At 40.0% G+C, this 25,148-nt stretch overlaps 1 protein-coding gene across 4 annotated transcripts in view; it reads left to right on the top strand.

Annotated features, from left to right (window-relative positions):
• Positions 1–25,148, top strand: part of LOC122561234 (uncharacterized) — a 297,608-nt gene that overhangs the window by 146,714 nt on the left and 125,746 nt on the right. The gene's annotated exons all lie outside the window — the stretch shown is intronic.

Here is a 25,148-nt window from a genome sequence, read left to right as displayed (position 1 = left end):
TGAAATCGCACAAACAGACTTTTAAAAAATACCTTATTATTTTAAAAATCTACAGCCTTTTTACCATGGAATAGAACAAATGTGCTCTGCACTTCTAAAATTAGTTTTTCAGGGCCAGAGAGGTTGTTAATCAATAATCATACTTAATACATTAGTAAAACCTCAGTTATACCTGATTCAACAAAACTTAACTTTTTCAGTGATTTTCACAGCGCGAATAGTATAAAAGTTGAAGTTCATATCAAATTGAAACTCGATATGCTTTGACTGCAAATTTTGCAGCTGCATCAGCACATAGTGCGAAAGGAGCAGGGTATCTCTTATAACTTCTGGATTTCCATGTCTAATTTTGAGATTTTACGCGATATTTATAGTAAAATGATGACAGTTTATCTGGCATTGTAACAACAAAATCCAGCTCTTTGCTTATAGGAATATGATGTTTTCGCTGTAAATTTCTTTCAAAATGCTTTGCAAAATATATTATCTATTAAAATTCAAATTGTTTAAACCAGTGTTAAATAGGAATGAGAGATTATTTCGATCTGTTCATACATAATAATTATTCTTAATATTTTAGCAGTAGTGGAGAGCGAATCTAACTATATATATTAAATCACTTACAAAATATGACTTCCTTTGCTTTTGTCACTTTCTGTCCTTCATATTAGTAGCAGAACATTTAGCTTTTAATCATATTTTCTGGCATTGCTCCACCTTGCCAGCTGCTTTCTTTTTTCACCATGCTTTTGTTCTCTAAACTGTTGTACTACTAGTTGTATCTGTGTTGGGGGGAAGGTGGTGGGAGGCACCTTTGAACCAGGGCACTTTTTACATTAAACACTCAATGTAAATCGATTCAAAATGAAATATTATGTCACTAAATAGCTATATATATATATATAAATGAAAAAAGGCAAATATAGGAATGGTTAGCTCTGCAGTGGTATTAGAGAGTGGAACTCAATTTATTCATCTTTAGAATATAACCTTTAAGTGCATTCTTTAAGACATCTGATTAACCTGAAATTGCTAGGTTGGGGGAGCAATAATGATATGCAAATTATATTCTTAGGGAGTTCCCTAAGAATATTGAAATGACAGTGACATGTAAATCATGCTTTGTCATAATTTCAATTGTGAATGCTCTGTGCGTGAACTTTCATGAATATAAGGTGGACAAAAGAGGACTGTTCGGCACTGGCAGATAGTTAGCATTTAAAAGGAGATTGTTAATATGAATTTTGAATTATTTTTGTAGGTTTGGAGAGAAATATTTAACTTAAGTACTTTTAGTTATCATTATGCACACTATATCATTCTATTTGTTCTGTTATTTGGAGATACACCAAATGGACGACAAGAAAATAGGGCAGGTAAGTGAGACCTTACTCAAGCTAGGCAGCCCACACACAATGTTATCCATTGATAGGCAGAGAAAATGCCGCATACTTGAAGAAGACTTGTTTTGCAGAACTTGCCTAATTTGAAAAGAATACAAAAGATGTGCTAACTGCTGGAAACTGGCTTCACCACAACACTTGTTAAAATTCTTTTATAGGATGTGGACTCACAGGTTGGATAAACATTTGTTGCCTATCCTTCAAGTGTCTGTCAATATCTCCATGTCCATTAACTTGTATGCTTTAGACTCATTCTAAATTGGCACAGAGAATGTAAGCTTAGAGATATATGAAGCAGGTGATCGATACTGTGTTTTCAGGCTCAGCAATTATATTCATTCTTCCTGTGAAGAAACCTGCTGCAAGATGAGAACTGCTTCATATTTTTCCAAAGTGCCCAATGAGCCAGTTAGTGGCACCTGGCTTATTTGAAACCACAAGAAACAATTGCAAAATTACATCCTGGAGGTTTAAAGCTACTTTTGGTTCATGAACCACTTTGAAGCAGCCATAAATAGGATCATAGGAAGCATTCAACAGATTTATCAGTGACCACACAATATACCTCTTGAAGGAGTGCTTCAAAAGCAAGGACTGGTTTAAGATGTGCTGCAATACATCCTTGCTAAAGTATTCAGAACTGTTGTGTGCTGCCAGCTGCACAGTTGTTCTGTAGAAAGAAGCATAATCATATAGTAGATAAAGATGCAACATCATGAATATTACTTGCAATGAATTCAATAAATATCTACATTCCCTTACTGATTGGTATTGGACTTGATGATAAAATTGCAATGTCAGGAAATTACCATCTCCAGCAAGAGATTGATCAACTTTCCCTTAACAGTCAATGGCGCCACAATGTTGAATCCTTTGCCACTGCCATCCCAGGGGCCATCAATGACCAGAAAAGGAACTAAGCCAACCTCATAAATGCTATATCTAGAGAAGAGGTCAGCTACCTGGCCTTATGTAACAGGTGGCTCACTACCTGTCACTCTAAAGCCTTTCTAACCATCCACAAGACACAAATCAGGAATGTGATGGAATCCTTGCCACTTGATTGGATGAGTGCAACTCCAAAAATAGTTATGAAGCTTCTCAGCCTCCAGGGCAAAGGAACCCAATTACTTTGCAGCCGACATACTCTCTTAAACATTTCTTCTGCGCCAGTGCATAATGGAACACAGTGCACAACCTACAGTAGTTGCACTGTAGCAAGATGTCAAGGCTTCTTCAACAGTACCTCTTAAATCTACAATGTCCTTCACCAAAAAGGCAAACGACACATGGGAACATCACCATCTCCAAGTCACAAATCATTCTGACTTGGAAATATATTGCCATTGCTGGATCAAAATACTGAAATTCCCCATCTGACATTACTATGGGAGAATTGTCCTCACACAGAGTGCAACCATTCAGAAAAGTGGCTCATTAGTACAACTAAGAAAGTGCAATAAATGCTGATCTTGCTGATAGTACCCACATCACCAATGAACAAATGAAAGAAAAGTGCTTTCATATTTCCTCCATGGTTGTAATTGCTGACAGGTATCATGCATCATTCAGGACTGAGTTCAGTATTCCTGTTTGGGCCCTGACTCTACACTTGGACCAGATAACAAACTGCATTGTACCTCATTTTGCTACAGCAAGAGCACATCTAGTGACATCACATAGAAATTTATTCTGTTGGATGACTATGTCTCTGAGCTGTGGTTCTACAAGCATTTAGGCTGATGAGAAAAAACAAAATCACTTGTTCTCTCATTTGCTTTAAGACCTCCACACTCCTGGCCAAACAGTCAAATGTTCAGACCATTTGGAACCATTCCAGAAATTGATCACTTAATAGATCATTTATAGAGTCATAGAGATAAACAGCACAGAAATAGACCCTTCAGTCCAATTCATCTATTCCAATCAGATATCCAACATTAATGAAGTCGCATTTGCCAGTATTTGGCCCATATCCCTCTAAACCCTTCTATTCATATACCCATCCAGATACCTTTTAAATGTTGTAATTGTACCAGCCTCCACCACTTCCTCTGGCAGTTCATTCCATACATGCACCACCCTCTACATGAAAAAGTTGACCCTTAGGTCCCTTTTAAATCTTTCCCCTCTCATCTTAAAACTATGCCATCTAGTTTTAGACTCCCTACCCCAGGGAAAAGACCTTGACTATTTACCTTATCTATGCTCATGATTTTATAAACTTTTATACGGTCACCCCTCAGCTTCCAAGGCTCCAGGGAAAACAGCCCCAGTCTATTCACCCTCTTTCTATAGCGCAAACCCTCCAAACCTGGCAACATCCTTGTAAGTCTTTTCTGAACCCTTTCGAGTTTCACAACATCCTTTCTATAGGAGGGAGACCAGAATTGCACTCAGTATTCCAAAAGTTGCCTAACCAATATCCTGTACAACTGTAGCATGACCTCCCAACTCCTATAACCAATACTCTGATCAATAAAGGAAACCATACCAAATGCCTTCTTCACTATCCTATCTACCTGCGACTCCACTTTCAAGGAACTATGAACCTGCAGTCCAAGGTCTCTGTTTAGCAACACTCCCCAGGATCTTACATTAATTTATATAAGTGCTTTCCTGATTTGTCTTTCCAAAATGCAGCATCTCATTTATCTAAATTAAACTCCATCTGGCACTTTTCGACCCATTGGTCCCTCTAATCAAGATCCCATTGTCCTCTGAAGTAACCTTCTTCACTGTCCACTACACCTCCAATTTTGGTGTCATCTGCAAACTTACTAACCATACCTCCTAGGTTCACATTTAAATCATTTATATAAATGACAAAAAGCAGTGGACCAGCACCGATTCTTATGGCACACAGCTGGTCACAGGTTTCCAGTCTGAAAAGCAACCCTCCACCACTATCCTCTGTCTTACCTTCAAGTAAGTTCTGTATCCAAATGACTAATTCTCCCTTGGAGAAACCTGTTGTTGGGGGGAAGTTCACAGCAGGGGAGCAGATAATGTGTAACCTTCCTGTTTTTTGTAAATCTACAATAACGAGTAGATTGAGTTCCTTTTTGATTATAGAACATAGAACATTACAGTGCAGTACAGGCCCTTCAGCCTTCGATGTTGTGCCGCCCTGTCATACTAATCTGAAACCCATCCCACCTACATTATTCCATGTACGTCCATATGCCTGTCCAATGACAACTTAAATGCACTTAAACTTGGCGAATCTACTCCCGTTACAGGCAAAGCATTCCATATCCTTACTACTCTCTGAGTAAAGAAACTACCTCAGACATCTGTCTTATACCTATCTCCCCTCACTTTAAAGTTGTGTCCCCTCTTGTTTGCCGTCCCCATACTAGGAAAAAGGCTCTCCCTGTCCACCCTATCCAACGCTCTGATTATCTTGTATGTCTCTATTAAGTCAACTCTCAACCTTCTCTCTAATGTGAACAGCCTCAAGGCCCTCAGCCTTTCCTTGTAAGACATTCCTTCCATACCAGGCAACATCCTAGTAAATCTCCTCTGCACCCTTTCCAAAGCTTCCACATCCTTCTTATAATGCGGTGACCAGAACTGTACACAATACTCCAAGTGTGGCCGTACCAGAGCTTTGTACAGCTGCAGCATAACCGCCTGGTTCCGGAACTCAGTCCCCCTATTAATAAAGGCCAAGACTCTGAATGCCTTCTTAACAACCCTGTCAATCTGGGTGGCAACTTTCAGGGATCTGTGTACATGGACAATGAGATCTCTTCACTCATCTGCACTCCCAAGAATCTTACCATTAGCCCAGTACTTTGCATTCCGATTACTCCATCCAAAGTGTATCACCTCACATTTGTCCACATTAAACTCCATTTGCCATCTCTCAGCCCAGCTCTGCATCCTATCTATGTCTCTCTGCAACCTACTACATCCTTCGTCACTATCCACAACTCCACCGACCTTAGTATCGTCCGCAAATTTACTAGCCCACCCTTCTAAGCCCTCATCCAGGTCATTTATAAAAATGACCAACAGCTGTTGACCCAACACTGACCCTTGCAGTACGCTGCTAGTAACTGGACACCAAGATGAACATGTTCCATCAACTACAACCCTCTGTTTTCTTTAAGCAAGCCAATTACTGATCCAAACTGCTATGTCTCCCACAATCCTATTCCTCTGCATTTTGTATAATAGTCTACTGTGGGGAACCTTACCGAACGCCTTGCTGAAATCCATATACACCACATCAACCGGTTTGCTCTCATCTATCTGTTTGGTCACTTTGTCAAAAAGCTCAATAAGATTAGTTAGGCACAACCTACCCTTCACAAAACCATGCTGACTATCCCTGATCAGATTATTCTTTTCTAGATGGTTATAAATCCTATCTCTTATAACCTTTTCCAACACTTTACCAACAACTGAAGTGAGACTCACTGGTCTGTAATTACCAGGGTTGTCTCTACTACTCTTTTTGAACAAGGGAACCACATTTGCTATCCTCCAGTCCTCAGGCACTATTCCTGTAGACAATGATGATTTGAAGATCAATGCCAAAGGCTCGGCAATCTCTTCCCTTGCTTCCCAGAGGTTCCTAGGATAGATCCCATCCGGCCCAGGGGACTTGTCTATTTTCACACTTTGCAGTATTTCTAATACCTCTTCCTTGTGAACCTCAATCTCTTCTAGTCTAGATGCAAGTATCTCTGTATCTTCCTCGCCAACATTTTCATTTTCTATAGTGAAAATATATATTTTATTGAGATATCTCTTGATTAAACTTTAAAAATATAAAACATAGGTACCAAGCCTGGAGGAATATTTTTTAGTACAGTAAGAGTGTGCTATTTTCTGGGTCTGTAGATTGTTAAGGTGCAAAGACGGTTTAAGTAGAGTGATGTGCTCTTCCTGTTGAATGTGTGAGATTAGAGAGAGTTTCCATGTTACTGATGATTATGTCCATCGGATTGCATGGATCGGTTGGAGCAGCAGTTAGAGGTAATGTGGAATTTACAGAAGCTAGGGGGTGTGATGGATGCCAGTTGCAGGAAGGTAAATAATCATTAGATATAGTCAGGTAGATGGGTTGCTTCCAGGAAAGGAATGAGAGGGAGGCCGGTCATGCAGGAATCTCAAACAAGTACAGATATTGATTAACATAAGCTCTTATAAATTGATTACATTCTTCTTTGCTTCGCACATTTTCCAGCTACCTTCTGGTTCAATAATTAATGCTTCAGCTTTGGCATGCAGCACTTTGCCCAATTTTTATTCTTTCAGCATTAAAAAGGAAAAACCAGCAAAATTGTTCCACTTGCTACAGTCTAAATTAATCTGATCACAAAGAAGACTGTACTCTATGCCTCATTTTCTACATTCTTTCCACTGTCACATTGGATGAATAAAAATATTCAACATCTTTAATGACTTTTACCTTCCCAAATTGACCTGTTTCATGCCCTGTCCCTCCAATTGACTTGCCATTAAACTATGAGGGGGAAGCTTCAGCTTAATTTACCAAATGTTACCTAAACTTCTAGACTTAAGCTCAGAAAGCTCAGAATTTGCAGGTTAGGATTTGTAAATCCTGGACTTTAGAAAGTTAAGAAAGGATTTTGATCAAAATTTCCAAAATCATTAAGTGGACTGGATAGGATAGGTACAGAGCAACTCTTTTTGTTGATTTGGGAGTCTGAGCAAGGGAAGACATTCTAAAAATTCAAACCAGGTATTTCAGGGCAATGTTAGGAAACAGTTCTAAATGCAAAATGGCAAAAGTTTGAAATTCTCTTTAGCAAATGACAGTTAATGCTAGATTAATTATTCATTTAAATCCAAGACTGATCATTTTTTGTTTAGCAATGTTAGGAACAAACATTAGGTAAAGCTGGGTGAATGGAGCTAGGTGGCATATCAGCTGTGATCTCTTTCAAAGGTGGATCAGGCTGATGAAGTCAAATAGGCAAAAGTGAGGACTGCAGATGCTTGTTGGAGATCAAAGTCAAGCTTAGAGTGGTGCTGGAAAAGCAGAGCAGGTCAGGCAGCATCCGAGGAGCAGGAAAATCGATGTTTCGGGCAGGATCGCTTCATCAGGAATGGGGCTCCTGACCAAAACGTCGATTTTCCTGCTCCTCGGAAGCTGCCTGAACTGCTGTGCTTTTCCAGCACCACTCTCATCTTGACTCATGGAGCCAAATGGTCTACGCGTTTATAAAACTGATTTTATGTATGATCTAAGAACTGTAAGATAGGGTGGAATTTTCTGTTGATGACATGCATCTTGCCTATTGCCTGGAGAGCTGGCAAGATACCTGTGTTCCATCTTCTAAAGAAGGTCTCCCAAATCTTCATGCAATCAGGCAGTTGCAAGGAGACGTGTAGACCTTCCTGAAAGGAAGGTATCTGGCAGAAGTCTTGCCCACCAGAAACTGCTGGCCTACATGACACCAGCAGCTCCTGTGCTCGGCAGCACATGGAGGAGGCTATAGCTGTAATCAGAAGAGCAACTCTGGGGTCCAAAGATGGAGGAGCAATATGTGGTTTTGGTGGAGGGAGTAGGGAAGGAGATCTCCAGGGTGAGATTCTTCGGGAGAGGAGCGCAAGAGGTTGGAAGCTAGTACTGGGCTATGTCTCTCATCGGGTACCCTCTGCCATGTGTGTATGTGCCTTTGAGCAGGAACTGATTGCCCCTTATTGAGGCACTGCCCCACCTTGCTGACAAACAGCTTGCATTCTTCTAACTTCTGGGAAGGCTGCAATCTGACAGGCTCACTTGCTGCTGGATTAATCCCTGCAGCAGAGGACTAAGGCCTTAAATGATCCTTCCTTGGTCAGTTGAAGGCCTTAATACACGGTGGAGTAGGATGTTTGACCAAGGACCTCCTGCACTGAACTTAATTCCAATGGAGATGGAAATGCAGGGGAGGAATTGAGTCCAACACCACTCTGAATAATTAAATATCTTTTTCACCTCCCACCTCACTAAATCCAGAAGCACAGGTTTTTAAACACAGTTTTGAATTTCCTTCTTGCTGGAATAGAACAGGATCAGCGTTAATAATCAAGTAACCCAGGCCTAATGTCAGTTTGTATCACTCCTTCCTACCTGTAAAACACCAGGAGATACATACACACTTGGGTGATTATCATGATGACATGACAAGGATGCACCATTGTTTTGTTGACTTAGTGAGTCTGCTGAAAGAATTGGTTATGAAGACCAATGACGAATAGAGATGTTGATCAACTTGCACCCTTATTCAGCTGATGAATTCACAGGACCTGATTTTAACAGCTTGCTTCTGTCCCTGCTACCTCAAAACCATTAGTGGGATCTCAGCAAGCTGGAATAGCTGAGTAATAGTGTGGAGGAATTCAGATTGCATCTATACAGAACTGAGGAACTAATGCATCCTGGAGTGCATGGCAATTACAAGGCTACCTGCAGTCAAACGTCCATAGGCAGAGGCATTGGCCTCCATTGTAGAACCATCAGTCTCCTCAGGTTTCCAGCTGCCAAGGGATTTAAACTTTGTATCAAAGCACGCAGTAACTGACCACATGCATGGTATCCGAGGTTTAATAGAGACCGGATCTTAGTACATTTAGATGCACTGTTAGCCTTAGGATGTTTAATGAATTCTTCATTCAGAAAGCAAAAGTAGAGGATTGCATGGAGGCAGCTGTTATTGCCAGAAGGGGTTTAAAGGAGTCAGGAAAAATAAATAAATGCAGACAGATTATTTAGTAGCAACAATGGCCACAAGAGAAATACAATGTAGTCTAAACCATGACAAGTGGTTACTGGCAATGGACTGTACCTATGACCACCCACTGTACCGGAACTTCACACATATAGGCCTTCAGGGATTTTTGCAAAGCCTGAAAGCAAACTGATCTGCTTAAGTGTTGAATGATACATCCATTTCTCTAGCCTTGTTGAATATTGTAGTGACTTCCACTTGTGAGGTACTAGAGAATAAAGAATTAAAACAGATAAACTGTGTTTGAAATGAAGACTAGATTCTTAATATATTAAAATCATGTACAATGATGGAAAATTATTTCCAATTTATGCATATACGATAGCCTATCGTGTAGTGAGGTATTCTGGCCTTTTGTTATTTGTAATTGGACATTAAGCATACAATGCAGCAAAGGGGTTATACTTGTATAATTTCTTCCTAAATTATGAGAAGTAATTAAAAAGCAAGTCAATTTTACAGTACAAAAATCATCTAGTCCCATTTCACTGCTACTTCAGAGACTCTCAATAAAGGCTTTTTCTGCATAGTCATTATTCATAATTTGCACATATAATTTAAGCAAATTAGCATAATTAATTTCTAAATTGTCCTTAATATTTTCATGATTACAATCTTCAAGTTTTCTAAATATGGGTCTTGCAGTTTTGATTTCTCAGAGCATATCTACTTTCAAATTATTTTGCATTGGCTAATTAGATGTAATTTGCATTTTTAATTAACATGGCAATTCTTTCAGCATAATTGTATTTTCCAAGTTTCACATTTTGATTTAATGAAAACATGAAATCATCTGTAGATGATTTCATGTCTTTCACCTTTGTATTCTCTGCCCTGTTTCAAAAACTTTATCAAAGGTGTGCAGAAATTATAATCAACCCTTCACCGTCGTGCTTACTGAATCATGTGAAAATTTGTCCAATTTTTCCTCAGCATTCAGAAGTTTAATTTGTTATCGATCATGTCACATTTAAAGTAGAGGGAACTTGAAACTGCTGTGTGCAAGAGAACAATACTTGAATTCTACTGAACGCTCATGATGCTGTTTGTTAGGGGGAGAGCAGAGCATTACACAAGGGTATCTAAACCAAAGCACAGAATTCTATTGACTGAATTTGCTGTTAGAAATCACATGGCTATTTTGAAAGTATATTTTAGCATTTGCAATTTAGGGCCCTACAGGACATTTTCTGAAACATCAGTTTTAAAATTTATAAGTAATTACAATAAAAATTCCATGGTATATCAAGCTTAAAGCAAAACGATTCAGCAATAGTAATATTGCTGTTTTTCCAACTGTGAAATGCACAGATTTCCTGCATTTCAGATCAGGTGCATGTATGTGGTAAATGCATGCAAACTTTAATTTTGGAATATACTGTTATCAAAATTTTAAATGCAGAGGCTTCAATGGCAGGAAAAATGACGATTTTTTTTACTTCATTGTGGAAATACTTTTACACAGATTTTAAAGTGGTAATGGTTCTAGTTTGGTGGTGTTGTGAGAAGTTGCCTTGTTGCACTATGGCTATCCACTTAGCCTGTAATTCACGATACTCAAGTAGTTTTGTCAGTTCGGCTCTTTTAATTATTCTTCCTTATAATTTAATATCATTATCAATGATTGGTACAAAAATTTCTCTAATCTGTTCCCACTTTCCTGGCTTTATTCTGCAGGGAGTGTGGCAGAATTTTCATGGATGCGAATACATTTGAACTCTTGGCTATTGTTAATATCTGTAAGCTGTTTTGCAGAGTGGGCCTTGGTTTTGAGGAGTTGGAAATTAGAATCACAGAGTTGAGGGGAGTGCTACAGTGCCACCTTTGGAGAAAATATGTATTTCATGCATGACATGCTGGTGAGTTACAGTTAGTGTTCTCTCCTCAACCCTGACAATTTCCTTTCTCCACCCCATCCCCTTTTTGCCTGGCCCAATCCCAGTGTTTGCGGATCTGTCAAATGTTACCAGATTCTCTGGATATGAAACAGTGCATTGACTCTTTCGTTCATCTCCTCCCAGGCAATCTGAATGACTATCCTGTGATAAACACTCAATGACAAATGGGGCAACTCTCCTTTGACCTAATTATTGAAGTAGAAGTTATCGATTTGTGGCACTAAATGCCAGTGCTTTTTGTGGATGCTGCATTATTGTTTCCACTGATTGACTTGTTGCATGCTAAATGTTTGAAGCCAATAAATTTACCTCCCCTTTAACTCCCAGCTACATTGCCTTTAATAGCTTTGTTGGATTTCCTGCCTCCCCATTGAGCCAGATTCGAGTTGCAGGTGCAATCCAGGGCAAGAGTTCACAGTGAATATATAATGAGGTTCACCTCGGAAGATCTGGCAGGGTCAACCATTCCTAATTTGTGTGAGTGCAAAGCTCACATTTTTTAACTGTCCCTTTTTGAAATAATATTTTGAAAATATGAAATTTAATAGATTTCTTGCACCTTCTTGCTAACAGTAGTTCAGGTCAAGATAACTCCAATAAAGTTTGCACTTCAGATTCTTCCATCTAATCTTTTCTCTCCACACTTTCTGACATATTGCAATGAAGGCAGCTGCCAGATCACAGCAATGTTCATCTGTATCTCAGCCAAGCTTCCTGTCAAATGTCACCAAGTTCCTGGTCACATGGGACACTGAGTCCCTGAACCAGTCAAAAATATGTGACTATTTCACCAAACCCCAAGCGAGAAATAATGGAAATGGACCAACTGAAGTGATTCAAAGTCACATTTGTTTGTATGCAAGTCTGAAAAATCCGGTTTTCTCCGAGCAAAGCAGAAGAGGTGCAATTTAAAGACCTGAATTTAACCCACCTGAGCCCAGCAAGATCAGAACAAGTGGAAGAGTATTAAGATCCTTGCAATCTATCCACCCAGTCCTCAAAGGTCTTGTGCCACATGCCAGTTTCTCAATTTCTGGTTGGTCAGTAACCCTTTAATGCTGGTTAGGTGAGGGTCTGTAGGAGAAAGTGAGGACTGCAGATGCTGGAGATCAGAGCTGAAAATGTGTTGCTGGAAAAGCGCAGCAGGTCAGGCAGCATCCAAGGAACAGGAGAATCGACGTTTCGGGCATGAGCCCTTCTTCAGGAATGAGCTCATTAACATTGACATTCAAACATTGAGTTTTGATGATATCTTTCAAACCCTATCTATGCTTAGCAGTGAACAGTCACTTCAGCAATCACTTCCTGCCTCATCATGAGCATCTGTCATAATGGAGCTACAGGTCTAGATAGGGTCTAATAAGCTAGTCAAGTTTTAAAGAAGGGTTTCCTTATCTGTTTGGCTGAACAGAAGTGCTCCACCATGATCAATAAGAACAACAGGGTTTCAGGCTTCCCTTCCCACCACTTACTTAATCACTGGGAACCATTCCTTCATGTCCAGGATTCTTCTATGCTTGCCAACCCACATACCAGATGTCATCACAGCTAAATGGATTTTAGGACTGGTCTGTGTAAAAGAGACATGAGAGTTAAAGTAATCTGGGCATTATGTCAGTGAATCTTAACAATCAAACCTACATCCCACTGGCCAGCCTCACTCACTGAGTTAAATTCAGCAATTTAATAGGCAGTCTTTTATCATTTATTACAATGGACAACTGACTGTTTGCAATGCATATAATACAAAATTCATAACACATATCTGTGAAGGAGTAATTTTATGGTAAATTCCATCTTTGGGTTAAATGAGAGAAGTGATTTTCTAGGCAAAATGACTGCATTTATTCAATACATGAAGGAATGCTTTTTATGGAGCAGGTTACTATTATTAGTTGCATTGCCTGAAATGGGAGTGGAAAAAGTTTCAATGTAATTTTTAAAAGGAAATTGGATATACACTTGATGTTACAGGTCTAGGAAGAGAAGGGCAAGGGAGGGATACTAATTCAGTCATTAATACAAACAAAACAGGCCAAGTGGTCTCCTGAGCTGCATTATTCTATCATTGCATGATCCCACAATCTGTGGGCAGACGAGGGCCCTTATCGGGCGATACTCAAAACAAGCCCATTTGAACATGCCGATGGAATTGTTGGCTATTTTATGTTTGTTATGGAATATAACGAATTAATATAGCAACTGCAATCTTCCTAAACTTCTATATAGTCTGATAATTAAGAAAAATAGTAAGTTTAATTCTTCAGTATTATTTTGAATTGTCTTATGAGAATATGCTATTACAAGATGTCTGTTGTAGATAAAGAAATTTAGTACCTTGATTCACTGTGTGTCAATGAATGATTTTATATCTTTCTGTGAGGAAGTCCCCTGCAAAACCTGACTGCCAGGAACTCCCTCTTACCATCCCTAGGATGGTGTTAGCTACCTAGTGGAAAGTAGAACTATCAGTTCAGAAATAAATAGCATGTGAACTTAGAAGTGTGAGAAAGAATGTTTTTGTTAGCATTAAATTTGAACTTCCACTCTTAAATTGCTGGCAACAGTATATAATGGTTAAAATCTAAGGTCACACAGAATGTTTGTAAAGAAAACATAATGAACCCAGAAACCATACCAACTAGTATCTTCTGCATGGTCTCGGTTGTTAAAGAAATCACAATGCAGAGGCTAAGGCCCTAATTATGTCATTTGGCTGTAAATTTCACATTGCAAAGCAAGCACTGTATACTGTTGTTGAGGATTGGCAATATATTTAGTTATGATAAGAAAAATATATATTTGTTTCAGTATATCTTTCAAACATCTGTCTTAGCCAACCCTGTGACAGAAAACAGGCAGTTTTCTGCTTTCCAGCCATCTGAGAAGTTCTGTACATTAAATTTGTGCCAGCCAGCAGAAGAAAATGGTTGATTCTGTAATTACAGCATGTTGAAGTGGAAGAAATGTGCTTCTGTTTTCGACCCTACTGATAGAGAGCATGTGGGTAACTTTAATATTTTAAATACTGAGGTGAATTATGAAATGTATTATTCACTATTGATTTGGTTGCTTTATTTTTATGTTTATCCTGTGCATTTTGACTGACCAAGTATATAGTTGATCCAGTTTTAGAGAAGAGCATCTCATTGACAGCACCAACTGGCAAATAGTGTAAGTGTTCTCTGTTCTGATTGCTGTATGCCTTTTTATGTGTGAGGCAGGCACAATTTGGATTATTGGAGACTTGAGACCCCTTCAAAGCAGTGGCCAATACCAATCAACTTGAAAATATCTAACATAAAAATCATAAATCATGTTTAAATGATGTACAGAATTATATAGAAACCTTATATTTCTGATGACCTTTTAAATCTCAAGGATGAGCTCTAGATTCTCTAGATCCTGGCATTCACTTTGAAATTTTATGCTAAAAAATGAAGTGTTAGTTCATATAAAATGGACTATTCAGCACTTTGAGCCTGCTTCGCCTTTCAAAAAGATCATGGCTAAACTCAACATTTGAATTTAACATTCCTATCTACCCCCAATGACTTAACAATGCTGCATAGGAAAAAAGAATCTTCTCATCGCTGCTCTGAAAGGGAAATCCATGACTTTAAAACAATATCCCCCAGGTCTGTACTGACCACAAGAGGTCATGTCACCTTTGTCCAGCCCACTTGTCAAGACCACCTTAAACACTATGTTCAAGACACCCCCACTTTTCTAAACTCCAGCGTAAACAAGTCCAGTCTGTCCGACCCTATCCTCATAAAAGAACCCACTCATTCCAGGTATTAATCTAGTAAACCTCTTCTGAACCACTACCGCCGCGGCATTTACAACCTTGCTTTAATAAGATCAAAATTATAAACAGCATTTGTCAGACAAATGCCTTGTAAAAATAAAGCAAAGCATCATTACTTCTATGCTCCCTTCCTCTTGTTATAAAGAGTAGCATTCCATTAGCCTTCTTGATTACACGCTCTACCGAAGTTCCAACTTCTTGCGACTCATGCATTAGAACATTTAACACTCTCTGCATCTTAGAATTCTGCAGTGGTTCTTCATTTAAATAATGCTCTGCCTACCAATGCAAATAACCTCACGTTTTCCCATATTTTGTTCCATATACTATATCTTTGCCCATTCACCACTTATCTATAGCTGTCTGCAACTTCCTTATGTCTTATTCACCACATACTTCTCCACCTGCTTTGGTGTTATCTGTGAATTTAGCTACCATGCCTTCTGTCTCCTCATCAAAGATATTGAACTAAATTGTAAAAGATTGAGCACAGAATTAACTTGTCACATCCTACCCAACAAACAAAGACCCATTTATACGTACGCTTTGGTTTCTGCCAGCCAACCAATCTTCTATCAATTCTAATATATAAGCCTGACACCATGATTTTCATTTTCCACAATAATCTTTTACATGATAACTTGTCAAGTGCCCTCTAGAAGTATAGTATGACTGCAGACCGCTGTCTATCCACAGCATTTGTTACTCTTTCAAAAAACGTCAGTCAAAGATTAAACATGATTTCCCTTTGATGAAACCATGTTGACTCTTCTTGATTACCTTGAGTTTTTCCAAGTACAGCTATAATTTCTTTAGTGACTGATTCTAACATCTTCCCCATATCAGATGTCAAACTAACTGGCCTATAATTTCCTGTTTTGTGCCTCTCTTTCCCTTGAATGTTTTTACTCATTCATGGGATGTAGATGTCATTATTTCAGTCAGCATTTATTGCCCATCCCTAATTGTCCAGAATTGTTAAGAGTCAAACACATTGCTGTGGGTCTGAAATCACATGTAGGCCAGGCCAGGTAAGGATGGCAGTTTCTTTCCCGAAAGGACATTAATGAACCAGGTGGGGTTTTTTTCTAACAATCGACAATGGATTCATGGTCATCATTCGACTCTTAATTCCAGATTTTTATTGGATTCCAATAAATTTGAACCCATGTCCCCAGAACATTATCTGGTTCTCTGGATTAACACTCTGGTGATAATACCACTAGGCCATTGCCTTCCCTAGAACAGTTATATTTGCTACTTGCCATTCTGATGGAACCTTTTCTAAATGTAGAAAATTTTGAAAACGTAGCACCTACGTCTATATTACCATATTAGTAACCTCTTTCAAGACCCCAGGATGAAATTCAACTGCACCCGAAAACTTGTTAACCTACAGCTCCATCAGTTTGCTTTGTACCACTTGCCTTGTGATTTCACTAAATTCCTCTCTCCTTTTCCTGATTTATTGTTTTTTACTGGAATATTTTTGTAGCCTCTGTAGTTCATACAGAAGCAAAATACTTGTTCATTTCATTTGGCCTTTCCATATTATCTACCACTAACTGTCAAGTCTCACTCTTGAGAGGACTGACACTCATGTCACATACTCTTTTCCTTTTTAGTCCCTATAGAAACTCTCAATGAAATTGAGATGAAATTTTGTTTTAAATTTTTTTTCTTTTTTAAACACCTAATAGTGGTAATGCTTATTTATTCCCTAGCACCAATGTTGTGTGTGTATGTGTATGTAGCTGTGCCCTTCTCAACAAGGGCATTGCTGGGTGATCAAAAAGGTGAAAGGGAGGGCAGGGATTAAATCAAAATAGAGTCAGAGAGGAAATTATTTTATTGGTTTTGGAATATTTAAGAGCAGAATTTTCCAATTTTTAATCAAGTGTTTTGTTCAGTGAGATTCATGGTGTCTGGTTTGCATGGCTTAGAATGACTTTTCTCATGCAATTTTGTTCTCTTCATCTTATTAATTATGTAAATAGATACCTGGTCTCCTTCACGTGTAATCCTGAGGCAGGAGGAATGGAAGTGCTCATCATTGCTGGGACCTTCCTGCATTTACTCTGCTGACGCCATGTTTAAAACTCAGCTGCATCCGTTGTCAGTCACTGCAGGCGAGGAAAATGTGGTGCTCCACCACCGACATTAGAACATAAGAACACAAAAACACAAGAACTAGGAGCAGGAGTAAGCTGTTCGGCCCGTCAAGCCTGCTCTGCCGTTCAATAAGATCATGGCTGATCTTTTTGTGGACTCAGATCCACTTACTCGCACTCTCACCGTATTCTTTTACTGTTCAAAAAAAACTACCTTAGCTTTAAAAACGTTTTCTGAAATAGCGGTCAGCTACTTCACTTGGCAAGGAATTCCATAGATTAACAACCCTCTGGATGAAGAAATTCCTTTTCAATTCAGTTCTAAATCTGTTCCCTCTAACCTTGAGTCTATGCCCGCTTCAACTGCTAGTGGAAACATCCTCTCTACTTATATATTACCTTTTCCCTTCATAATTTTATATGTTTTGAAAGATCCACCTCATTCTTCTGAATTCGAATGAATATAATCCCAGTCTACTCAGCCTCTCCTCATAAGCCAACCCCCTCAACTCCGGAATTAACCTAGTGAACCTCCTCTGCACCCCCTCCAGTGCCAATACATCCTTTCTCAAGTAAGGAGACCAAAACTGCACATAGTACTCCGGTATGGTCTCACAAGCACCTTGTAATAGCTGCAACATAAGCTCTCTGCTTTTGAACTCAACCCCTTTAGCAATGGAAGGACAAAATTCCATTTGCCTTCTTAGTTACCTGTTGTACCTACAGACCAACCGTCTGTGATTCATGCACAAGGATACACAGGTCCCTCTGCATTGCAGCAACTTTTTACCATTCAAGTGATAATCCTTTTTACTGTTACTCCTACCAAAATGCATGACTTCACATTTATTAACATTGTATTCCAACTGCCAGACTTTACCCACTCACTCAATGTATTTATTTAGATTAGATTAACCCACCCAGACCCATTTCCCTCTGACTAATGCACCTAACACTATAGGCAATTTAGCATGGCCAATTCACCTAACCTGCACATTTTTAGACTGTGGGAGGAAACTGGAGCACCCGGAGGAAACCCATGCAGACGCAGGGAGAGTATGCAAACTCCACACAGACAGTCACACAAGGCTGGAATTGAACCTGGGACCCTGGTGTTGTAAGGCAGCAGTGCTAACCACTGAGCCACCATGCCGTTCTCTGCAAAGTTTCATAGTCCTTAGCACACTTGACACCGTATACATGGTCTCCAACTATATAAATTGTAAATAATTGCAGTCCCTGAAGCACACCACTACCATTACAGAGATTAAGGTAACTGTCTATAATTCCTCATCTTTTGTTTACCTCCCTTTTTAATCACATTTGCTGTTTTCCAATTTGCTGGGACTACCCCAGAGTCCATTGAATTTTGAAAAAATTACCACCAGTGCACTTGCTATTTCTCCCGCCATCTCTTTTAGTACCCTGGGATGCATTCCATCAGGGTCAGGAGACTTATCTATCCTTAGCTCCATTAGTTTGCTCAACACGACCTCTTCTGTAATAATGATTGTTTCCAGGTCCTCACATACCTTCGTCTCTTTGTCACGTACTGGCATGTTATTAGTGTCCTCTAGAGTGAAGACCAATACAAAATACCTGTTCAATGCCTTGGCCATTTCATCATATCCCATAACTAAATGCCCCTTCTCATCCTCTAAAGGACCAGCATTTACTTTAGCCACTCCTTTTCATTTTATATATTTATAGAAACTTTTGCTATCTTTATACTCGGTGCTAGTTTTTTCTCATGTTCTATTTTACTTTTCTTTTTAGCTCATTTTGTGGCTTTCTGTTGACCTTTAAAGTTTTCCCAGTCTTCTGGTTTCATGCTGTTTTTGGCCACTTTGTATGCCTTCTCTTTCACTTTGATGGCCTGCCTTATTTCCTCAGACACCCTTGGCAGATTACCCCTCCTCTTACAGCCTTCCTTTTCACTGGAATATACTTTTGCTGAGCACTTTGAAAAATTGCGTTGAAAGTCCTCCACTGCTCATCAACTATTCCATCATAAAAGCTTTGTTTCCAGTCTACTTTAGCCAAGTCATCCCTCATTCTATTGTAGTCTCCCTTGTTTAAACACAGGACCCTGGTATTAGATTTTATCATCACACTCTCCATCTGTATTCTAAATCTCCATCTGTACTTCTTCCAAGAGGATCCCTAACTATGAGGTCATTAATTATTCCTGTCTCATTACACAGGACCAGATCTAGGATAGCTTGCTCCCTCTTCAGTTCCATTACATACTGTTCAAGAAAACTATTGTGGATACACTCAACAAACCCCTCCTCAAGGCTACCTTGACCGAGCTAGTTCGACCAATCTGTAAGTAAATTAAAATCCCCCATGATAATTGCCATACCATTTTTACAAGCATTAGTTATTTCTTTGTTTATTGCCCACCCCAATGCGATGTTATTTGGTGGCATATAGACTGCGTCTATCAGTGACTTTTTCTTCATAGAATTTCCACCCAAATGGATTCAACCTTATTCTCCAGGTAACCTATATCATCTCTGAGCACCGCCCTGATGTCGTCCTTGAATATCAGAGCTACACCACCTCCCTTACTTTCCTGTCTGTCCTTCCAAATAGTCTGAAAACCCTGGATATTTAACTCCATGTCATGACTATCCTGTAACCATGTCTCCATAATGGCCACCAAATCCTATTCAAATCATTACTGAAAACATAGCCCAAAGGAGAGCAAAGCTTGTTCCTTGCTGCCTGGACAGGAGCTTGAAGATGTTGGTGAATGGAATGATGGAAAGAAGAGCAATCCTCTATTCTGCTAACTGTTTGAGGAAGCAATGGTAGCTTGGACCCAAATTGCAACCTGGGTCTGTGCTGTAACTCAGGTGAAGAGGAATGCCCAACAATGCAGGAAGAATGTCAGTGATTGATCATGGTTATCATGAGAGACTTCACTGCACAACATTCAACAGTTGCTATCCGAACAGAAGTGTTAACAAGGACCTAACCTTAGTGCTATGTGACGTAAATTTACTGTGTCACTAACGGCTGCTTTTTCCCCAATGGTCAGTAGGTCATGTCATGCGTAGATAATTGACAATGGGATAACCTGAAGATATCCATCTGATTGTATGCTTGATAATGAGACATTTATTCAGCAACACTAAAGGTCTAGATCTGCAAAAATTACAAGACTGTCATGCCCTTTGCTCTAAGCAGACATTGCTTGCCATATTACTAACCAAATACTAGACAATTAAATATATGAGTATTCGGAATAGTGGCAGAATAGGCCATTTGGCCCCCAAGCCAGTTCCATCATTCAATAAGATTGGGTTGATCTGTTTAAAAAATGAAGTCCATAGACATCTCATCCAACCTGGAAGCAAATTTTAACTCTATAAGGTTCTGTTTGGCCTCTTGAGCTCTTGTCACGGTCTCTTGGATGGTCGGCCCAATAAATGTGCTGATCCTGTTCCTCATCTCCATCCTCATATTCATTTTCAAAACATTGTTTCCAATCCCCCATTTTATCTGCAAACAAGCTATGCCGTATGCCCCCCTCCCCCCAAAACTCTCCCTGAATTTTGATAACTCCAGTTGTGAAGAGCACAACATGCCCCAGTGATGTACAACACCATTTCTGGTTTATCCTGCAAAGCTCCAGTGGAGCAGCCGAAGCATTGAAAACTCATGTTAAGGGCGTCTATGATCTGTTCTACTGTTGTTGCTGCAGTTATACAGGGCTTTGGTATTGTGTGCAGTTTTGGTCTCCCAATCTGAGGAAGGATATTCTTGCTATTGAGGGAGTCCAGCAAAGGTTCAGACTGATTCCTGGGACGGCAAGACTGACATATGAAGGAAGACTGGATCAACTGGGCTTGTACTCACTGGAATTTAGAAGAATGAGAGTGATGTCACAGAAACATATAAAATCCTGATGGGACTGGACAGACTCGATGCGGGGAGAATGTTCCCAATGTTGGGGAAACTCCGAATTAGGGGTCACAGTCTAAGAATAAGGGATAAATCATTCAGGACTGAGATGAGGAAACATTTATTCACTCAGAGTTGTGAACCTCTGGAATTCTCTACCACAGAAACTTATTGGGCTCAGTTCATTAGATATAATTCAAAAGGGAGCTGGACATGGCCCATGTGGCTACAGGATCAAGGGTATGGAGAGAAAATGGGAGTGGGATACTGAAATTGTACAATCAACCATGATCATATTGAATGGTGGTGCAGGCCGAACGGCCTACTCCACTTATTTTCTATGTTTCGATGTTTCTGTAGTGGAAGCATTGGCGGTATTGTATCTGAATTTTATATCAGTTTCATATTGTATAAAGGTGTCATGGGTTATGTCTAGAGAGGACGCTTCCTGTCTCCTCGTAGTCATTCCTGCACGGCCCGAGGACCCTGAATGAGGCAGGAACCTGTCAGTTCATTAATATGTAAAAGTCATAACAGTTCCGAGGGTATATGATACTGGCCTTCAGAAATTGTCGTCAATAGTCACATGTAAATTGAACATCGTGACCTTTTCTATTGGTAAACTTTGCAGGTTTATGAGAGTTCTCTCAATGCATCAAGGATGCAGTCTGCATCTGGGGGATGCCAGCAATGATGGAGGATCCCACTGCAGGAGCTACTTGAATTTCCTTATCATGAGAGAAGGATATGGACAGTTTATTGGTCGAGGATTAGGAGATGCCAAGTGGGTCCCCTGATGCTCCTTGAAATGAGCAGCATGCGTGAATACTGAGGGCAACTGTGACCGAGAAGACCACGAGGTTGATATTGCCACCAAGTACTTCTGACCCCAAGTCCTGCTTCAGCAGATGACACAGTTTGGTGATGGTTACCTGGGCCGTCCTTAATCAGTGCCTGCCTGTCTTTCAGAGAATTGAAGAAAATAGAGTGCAGCCTCTAATTACTGTAGCTTTCTTCCTTGTCTCCATGACATATCGTCACCTACTGCTTCTCCATCTGGAGGTTGTGCAGTAGCAGCTAAAGCTTGCTGTTCCTGCTAGCCTTGCGAACACTGATGTCTTCGCGATTACGTGAAGACTACAAGCACTGCAGCTATGGTGATCTCTACATCAGCTGCCTGAGTAGATAAACTGTGGGGAATGTCAGAAAGTGAACACAATTTCTATTGAAGGAACTCCTGAGCCCTTGTACCCATCATAGAGAAACCTCATATTTTGTCCCTGTCCAGTGTGGTATGGAGTCTTCACAAGGAGTTCATTGCCATGCCTCGATAAGGAACACTGAGGTATCTAACTTTTGTCTAAATTGATAAAAGTTTTCATGCGACATTGGGAAGTAGAATTCTGTCAATAAGGCACAATGATTGCCCGGTCACTATTTCTTGTGTCACATTACAGTCCATCTTCTTGCATACTTAAAGTTTGATGTGCAAATGTGGCAGCTGCAAAGTGCTGTCTTTCATTGATAGTGAAATGGAAACCTCAGGTGATGATATGAAGAGACTTTTTCTGATTATGTTCCTTTTGTCAAGGAGGCAATTAGTGTGCACTATGAAATGGTTATGATTACTCAGGGCCAGAGTTCTTGGACAATGAATAATTGTCAATGAAGTGCAAATTGAAATCAGATGGATGGCATTACTGAATCAGTGGAGGCATGATAACTGTATTTGCCCTGAAAATGGCCTTAAATTCTAAAAGTGTGACTCTGCCTCAAAGACAAAGGAAGTAATTTCGTCCTCTCACTTTTCACGTGGTATCAGCAATTTTATGCAGCTATTGCACAAATGATTATCTATCCAATATGGCAAGATTCTAATTGTATTACAGTGGAGTGACTTGCAGCCCCTGCCTGTAACACAAGAAATTTCCCCATGCCCCTGTTAGCCCTAAACCCTCTCCATGTAAAAGCCGGAGTTACCATGACCCTGTAAAGTCATTAAGTACTGCAGCATGAAAGAAGGCTCTCCCTGTCCGTCAAAAAGCACCTATCGACTCTTAATTATTTTTCCCAGCATGTGGCCCTTAGTTTTGGATGCTACAGTATTTCAAGTATTCATCTAAATATTTAATGTTATGATGGTTCTTGATTCTATCACCCTTTAAGACTGTGAGGTCCAGATACCCACGATCCTTTGGGTGAAAATCTTTCTCCTCAAATCCCCTGTAAACCTCCAGTCCCTCACCTCAAATCTATGCTTCCTGATAATTAACCCCAGAAAAGGATGGGTTTATTCCTGTGACCTTATCTAGTTTTGGAGACCTCACGTAGTTTCCCCCTCAGTCTTTTCTGCTCCAAGGTAAACGACACTATCACATGTAGTCTCTGTACATAGATTAGATTAGATTACTCACAGTGTGGAAACAGGCCCTTCGGCCCAACAAGTCCACACAGCCCCGCCGAAGCGCAACCCACCCATACCCCTACATGTACCCCTTACCTAACACTACGGGCAATTTAGCATGGCCAATTCACCTGACCTGCACATCTTTGAACTGTGGGAGGAAACCGGAGCACCCGGAGGAAACCCACGCAGACACGGGGAGAACGTGCAAACTCCACACAGTCAGTTGCCTGAGGCGGGAATTGAACCCGGGTCTCTGGCGCTGTGAGGCAGCAGTGCTAACCACTGTGCCACCATGCCGCCCACATAGCTGTACATGAGCTCTTTGACAGAATGTGCTGGTATCCCTCCATTTCACTGAGAACTATTTCCATTTGACTTACCTGCATAACTATCTGTTTGAAGCACATGAAGCAGTTAAACTGCAGGTGCATGCTGCAGGTATGATGTTGATGCAGCACAAAGCTGAGCAATAAAATATCCACCCCCATAACTGTGCAATGCTCGCTAGTGTGACAAGCTGGCTGCTTCACTTTCTGCACTAAAAAGCAATGCAAACCACAGAACTAAACATGAAAGACCATGCACTGGGAAAACCACTTGAACCACTGAGAGATTGGCAGCCCATAAATCAGTGCTAGATCAGTGAGTGTGTGTTAAAAAAGTAAGGTGAAGTATACAGACAATAGAAGCATCCAAGTTGAAATAACTCCACAGAGGCTAGTATCCTGTCACCAACTCTCCCTTTATTTGCACATGAGCAGTCCTTGACTATAGTACTGCCTCATCAAGTCAGGCACTACAGTGTCAGTATTTTTGATACTCAACCTTTTAATGTCAGCCAGGGCTCCCTGATTGGATCAGATTAACAGGGAACTCATATTCTATGACGTCCAGCTGGCTGACCTTGTTACAATCACAATACAAGGAAGCTCAAGGTCAGTGAATGCCAAGAAAGCAATCTAAAGGTTAAACAGTGCATCCTGTGCACATACATCAGATGCATTTGCAAACCTGATACAAAGCTACCTGACAGATACTTGTCAGTCATAAGAGTCCCTGAGCTCCAAAGTGTTGAAGGGCTGAACTGGTTTAAGTTTGTGCAAGAGCAGGCATGTCAATGCAGTGAGGCTGGTGGTTTGCCAGGTGCTTGGATGAAGGATCGAGGAGGTTGGTGGCTACAAAGCATGCAGGGATAGCATTGTGAAGAAGCAGTTGGATAATACCTGGGACAAGCAATTGGCATATTGCAGCTCCAGTCTTGCTTTGCTTTACGTAGAGTCATAGAGATTTACAGCACGGAAACAGACCCTTCCGTCCAATTTGTCCATGCCAACCAGATATCCTAAATTAGTCTACTCCCATTTGTCAATATTTGGCCCATATCTGAAGGAGAAAGTGAGGACTGCAGATGCTGGAGATCAGAGTAGAGAGTGTGGTGCTGGTCCTCTCACTTTATGTCCAAAAGCTAATTTAAATGAATTAAATTTAGTTAATTCATTTGGTGCAGCCCTCAGTGAAAAAATTGAATTCCTTTATCCCAATCCTCTGGATAGTTTAGACTATAGGCACTCAACATGGTCTTTAAATTTTGATGCCACCATTCTAATGCTGCTTGTGATTCTGGATGGTACACAGTTGATTTAAATTGTCTTATTCCGAAACTTCCTTGAATAATTTTGATGTAAAATTTTACTCTTGATCTGATTGTATTTCTATAGGTAATCCGTATCCAGTAAAAAAAATTGAGTAACTCTTCTACAATCCTTAAGGCTGTCATATTGCATAACAGCTTCTGGAAATTTAGACACATCCATTTTGATCAACAAACATTGATTCCCACATTTATTTTAGG

This window comes from Chiloscyllium plagiosum, unplaced genomic scaffold (genome assembly GCF_037043375.1).
Source record: "Chiloscyllium plagiosum isolate Xiang-an unplaced genomic scaffold, Cpla_swu_hap1 HiC_scaffold_22, whole genome shotgun sequence".
Classification (NCBI taxonomy): domain Eukaryota; kingdom Metazoa; phylum Chordata; class Chondrichthyes; order Orectolobiformes; family Hemiscylliidae; genus Chiloscyllium; species Chiloscyllium plagiosum.
The sequence above is the reverse complement of the archived record's forward strand: the minus strand, read 5'-3'. Positions and strand labels throughout refer to the sequence as shown.